This window comes from Coenobita brevimanus, chromosome 76, assembly GCF_032717465.1.
Source record: "Coenobita brevimanus isolate Jiangsu-jjx chromosome 76, ASM3271746v2, whole genome shotgun sequence".
NCBI classification, from domain to species: Eukaryota; Metazoa; Arthropoda; class Malacostraca; order Decapoda; family Coenobitidae; genus Coenobita; species Coenobita brevimanus.
In genome coordinates this window covers 19,068,742-19,073,746 of record NC_137029.1, presented here as the reverse complement: position 1 = coordinate 19,073,746, position 5,005 = coordinate 19,068,742, and the positions used below count along the sequence as shown (strand labels likewise).

At 40.1% G+C, this 5,005-nt stretch overlaps 1 pseudogene; it reads left to right on the top strand.

Annotated features, from left to right (window-relative positions):
• Positions 1 to 3,453: 3,453 nt before the first annotated feature.
• On the top strand, positions 3,454 to 3,572 carry LOC145408344 (5S ribosomal RNA; annotated as a pseudogene).
• The last annotated feature ends 1,433 nt before the right edge of the window (positions 3,573 to 5,005 follow it).

Sequence of the window (5,005 nt, the reverse complement as noted above, 5' to 3'; positions counted from 1 at the left end):
AATGCTGGAACTGTCTCCCTCTGTCTGTATTTCTTGCTGCCGATGATCTCCAGTCTTTCAAACGCAGTGTGTCCAGGCATCTCGAAATGATCAGATCTTGCTCTCTATTGTATTTTGTTTTTCTCTTGGAGGGAACTGTTATTGCGGGCTCATGGCCTTTGGTTCCTTCTTCCTCGCATAAGAAATAAAACTCTGTCTCTTCGCCGCACTGTTGCATCTTTATCTCTTTTCTATCGTTACTTCCATGGTCACTGCTTCTCTGAACTGTCTGCCTGCATCCCTCCACCTCTACGACGGATGTGTAGCACCCGTCTAGCAACACTCATCCCGTTTCTGTCCAACTCTCTAATGCAGGAGTTAACTTTTACTCCCAGTTCTTCATTTATGCAACAGGTCAACTCTGGAACTGTCTCCCTCTGTGAATTTCCTACTTCCTATGATCTACAGTTTTTCAAACGCAGTGTGTCCAGGCATCTCGAAATGAGCGGGTCTTGAATTTGGCTCTCTTTTGTATTGTTTTTGTTTTTTCTTTGAAGGAACGGTTTGCGGGCTCCTGGCCTTTGGTTCCTTGTTTGTTGCATAGAAAAAAAAAACTTAGTCACTGTCAAGTGACGAAGAGAAACAAATGCATATTGATCACTTAAAAAGGGTCTCAAGAAAGTCAGCCTGCATTTACAAAACATAGCATACAACCGGAAAACCTAGTACATACGATGGAAACTTAACCAGAAGAAATTAATACATACCAGAATCGATTTAGGCTCCGTTTATAGGTAATACGTTGAACAATATAGGGCAGTCATTTTTCTCAAAGAGCCAGATTAAATTCAAGATAACTGAAAAGTTCATCAGAACCATTATCCCTAGCATGACTTGCTGTCATCAAGAAGCAGTTAGAGGCTCTTCCTCATATACTCATCCAACGCAAAACGTGGCTGAAATCATTAGGTTAGCGGACTGGAAGCTAGAACAGGCTAAGACCTTTTTGCTGACCATGATCCAGGATATCCAATCACGCTGGATTGACAATTAGGGAAACAAACTACATCACACATACACGTGACAAACGTGGTTTGTTCGATCTAGGTGGAGCAATTTTAGGTAACATTTTTGGATTGGCTGCAGAAAATTATCTTGAAGAAATAAATAACAAATTTAACAAGACTGCTCACTTCTTTCATATCAGCATAGGCTATCGGTTACCAAGAACACTAACGATGAGGATTGTAAAGAACCTACGAAAAACAGAGAAATCAACGCAAGAAATTGTGGAAAAAGTAAATGCATTGGAAGGAAATACTCCACTTTTAAAACACTTCTCAGTGGTCTTGGAACAGGCTGACATAATAATTCTTCAGTCAGACAATACTAGAGCTCATTTTCAAGCGTTCATGAAAGGCATTGCTAATGCTGGTAACGGTAGGCTCGCCTTTCATTTACTTTCCATTCACAATCTACGTCAAATAAATTACCCCTGCACAATTGTTGACTCTATACAGGGGTTTTATCCGCCCCTGTGTGGAGTGCAACTCTCATGTGTGGGGAGGCTCCCCACATACAGCTCTTCTCAATAGGGTGGAGTCAAAGGCTTTTCATCTCATTAACTCTCCTCCTCTTACTGACTCCCTTCAACCTCTGTCTATTCCTCGCATTGTTGCATCTTTATCTCTTTTCTGTCGCTACTTCAATGGTCACTGCTCCTCTGAACTGTCTGCATGCATTCCTCCACCTCTACGACGGGCGCGTGGCACCCGTGTAGCAGCAAACTCTCATCCCTTTTCTGTCCAGCTCTTTAACGCAAGAGTTAACCGTTACTCCCAGTCCTTCATTTATGCAACAGGTCAACTCTGGAACTGTCTCCCTCTGTCTGTATTTCCTGCTGCCTATGATCTCCAGTCTTTCAAACGCAGTGTGTCCAGGCATCTCGAAATGATCGGATCTTGAATTTGGCTCTATTGTATTTTGTTTTTCTCTTGGAGGGAACTGTTATTGCGGGCTCATGGCCTTTGGTTCCTTCTTCCTCGCATTAAAAAAAAAAAAAAAAACATGTTTTGAAGCCTTTGTTTGAGGAAAGGAATCTGATGTATCATCCATACTTAGAAGCAACACACACACCAACATCAGTTGTAGTTCATGTCCTATTCATAACAAATTACCTTTTCACGGTCTTTCAGATATACCCTTTTCCTTCTAAAAAATAGGACTCATTAGTAACCATCAACACCAAAACAGAAGTCATCATGGTCTCCAATAAAAAGGACACTGTTGCCTTCCTAGTGAAACTACAGTTGAACATAAATGTCTTATATTATTGCATGCATTTCACTTTTGTCCTGCGTATAGCTTCACGTTTCAGCCAGATGAGACAGTACTTGTGAAATGGCTACCATAAAGAATCAAAACATCCATCGTCAATTGCAACTTCTCATTTGCTCCAGATAAACTCGTCCATCATCAGCGCATTGAACATTCATAGTTTATGCAATTTCACTTATAATATATCAGTTTTCGTAACTCGCCCAGACACACTTCCAAGTCATACATTAGCATCTGGTTTATACATATCACCGGATTACTGTTCGGCACTAACCCCTCCATTGTCCACCTTACCTACTGGAAACCACCATGCTATTCTAAACCACACACATTATTCCAGCCATCACCTACTATGAATTTAAATATGAATACTCATATTAACTTCACCTAAGTTTGAAACCATGCAGCTGATCAATCAAACAATGCAACCTTGGGAGAAATATAGTAGGATTATGTTCAATCCATACTGTGTTTACAGCACCAGTCATCCTTACAATTTTCTCCATCATATTTGCTATATTAATAATGGCTACTGTACGTGCAGAATGCAATATGGGATTGATAACTTGGAAACAATTGTTAAAAGCTATGCATTACAAGTGAGACCAACTGTGCAAATATTGTAGATATTGAAATATTGTATATACATTTCATATAAAATAACAAAAAATGGGGTTACAAGTATAGTATGAATCTGAATAAAATGCGCAACAGAATGAAGCCAGTAATACTTGTATCCTTTTTATAATATGATACCATATTACTATGTCTCCTATAAATAGATAGCAATAACGGCAATATGGGGGAGGCGGTGGCTCAATCGGTAGAGAGGTGGCCTGCAGTCCTACCGGACCCAGGTTCGAATCCCGGCTGGGGCAGGGAACAGTTTAAGGATTTGAATTTCATTAAATCAGGCTTTACTGATCTACCAGAAGACCCGCCGACATGTCGTAAAAATACCCCCTCTAATACCAATACACCAGTCCTCTATGAGACAGCCCTAGCATGTATTCAGTATGGACGGTGGGTGTTAGCGCCGAAGTGGTGACATGTAGAGGTGTATGGTATGTAGGAGGACTACTGGGCCTTGATAGCAGGCTGTGAAGCCTATGCCCAGAGTCGGACACATAAAAAAAAAAAAAAAAAAATACCACGTTGAGTACACCGCTTCCCGTTCGATCAGCGAAGTTAAGCACCGTTGGGTCTGGTTAGTACTTGGATGGGTGACCGCCTGGGAACACCAGATGCTGTTGGCATAACGTTCTCCCTACGTGTCGAGTGGGGTTGGTGGAGGATTAGTGCCCCTCCCTGTAAAACAATTAACTCTAAGCCTTTGGCCACCCCGTTTGGGATACATGGCGTCTGGTAATGAATGAATGAAGTACAGTCGGCCTAAGAAGTGACGGCGGAGTATCCAGAAGTTTTCGGTCAGCGATGGTGCACATACTCTTGCTTATATCTCTACGAGGTGAAACCTAATACGTAAAACTGTTACAAAAAACAATAAATCAATGCTAAAGTACCTGTATATTTCAAAACTGTGGGAAGCAGTTCGTTAGTTACGATAATAGGAAATCCTAAACGGAACTAATTGAAATTTCACAACTATCGCTCAGGGACAGTCAGGAATAATTTGTGGAGTTCAAGTCTAGTATGGTAACACACAATAATTTCATAGTAGCGTAAGAATGAACAAAAGGGTGCTTCAATAAACAATTAAAATTAATAATTATTGTTTATAAAATAATTTCCGTTACAATACTAGGGAATAATTTTAAGTCATTTATTTCCGTTTCCAATGTCTTCATGGACGACGACAGAAAGCGGGAAGGCGGCGCTAGCCAGTAAGCTATTTTAAATGTTTTGATCAGCACGCACGAAAGGAGATAACATTTACTCAAAGATATGAAGTTATTACACTGCCTTTGGCCAGTTTTCCATCAAAAAAAATCTCTGGATTATTTAATATATGCCAGAGGGCTATCGGTGAAAGAAGTATAAAAAAAGAACCTCGAAATTTCCCTAGAGTCGGAGCTCCTTGGAGAATACCAACTTCTGTCATAGTCTGATATCGTCAGTGCATAATCTATTAGCAAGAGTAATAAAATGCAGAGGTTCATGAACAAATCATTGAGTTCAAAACTTCCAAATCTGCATTTTCTGTTCAGCAGGACATTACAGTTTATTTAAAAAGACAGATATTAAGGTTAAAAGATGGAGTTAAGAGTGCGTGCTTTTGCACTGCAAAAGTTTATGAACTCATGTTCTGGTCCTGTTTATTGCCTAGTGTAAGAGAAAAAGGCAGAATCTATTATACCTACTTACAAGTAAAAATAATTTTGCATCAGTTGGGAATAAAAGTTGCTAATTATAATTATTATTGGCGAGAGAAACACGGAAAAAAAGGCAGTACGGTCTTGCTGCTACCGCAGGTAGGGCATCATTACGAATAATAATTTCATTGTTATGGCATCCTTATTGTTGCTGTTTCATCACCATAGCATTTGAAAATAAGGCAGTGTATTGCAGTCACAAGAATTTTCCTTAACTGTGTTACATAGCCTATGATTTCATCATCCTTTGTATAATTCTAACGTACAGTATGCTGCATGTTTGATCACGATTCGCCTCGTGACTTCCATAGTGCGTGTTCTACCTCACTCCCCCCCTCCTCCCTTATAGTAGGCTA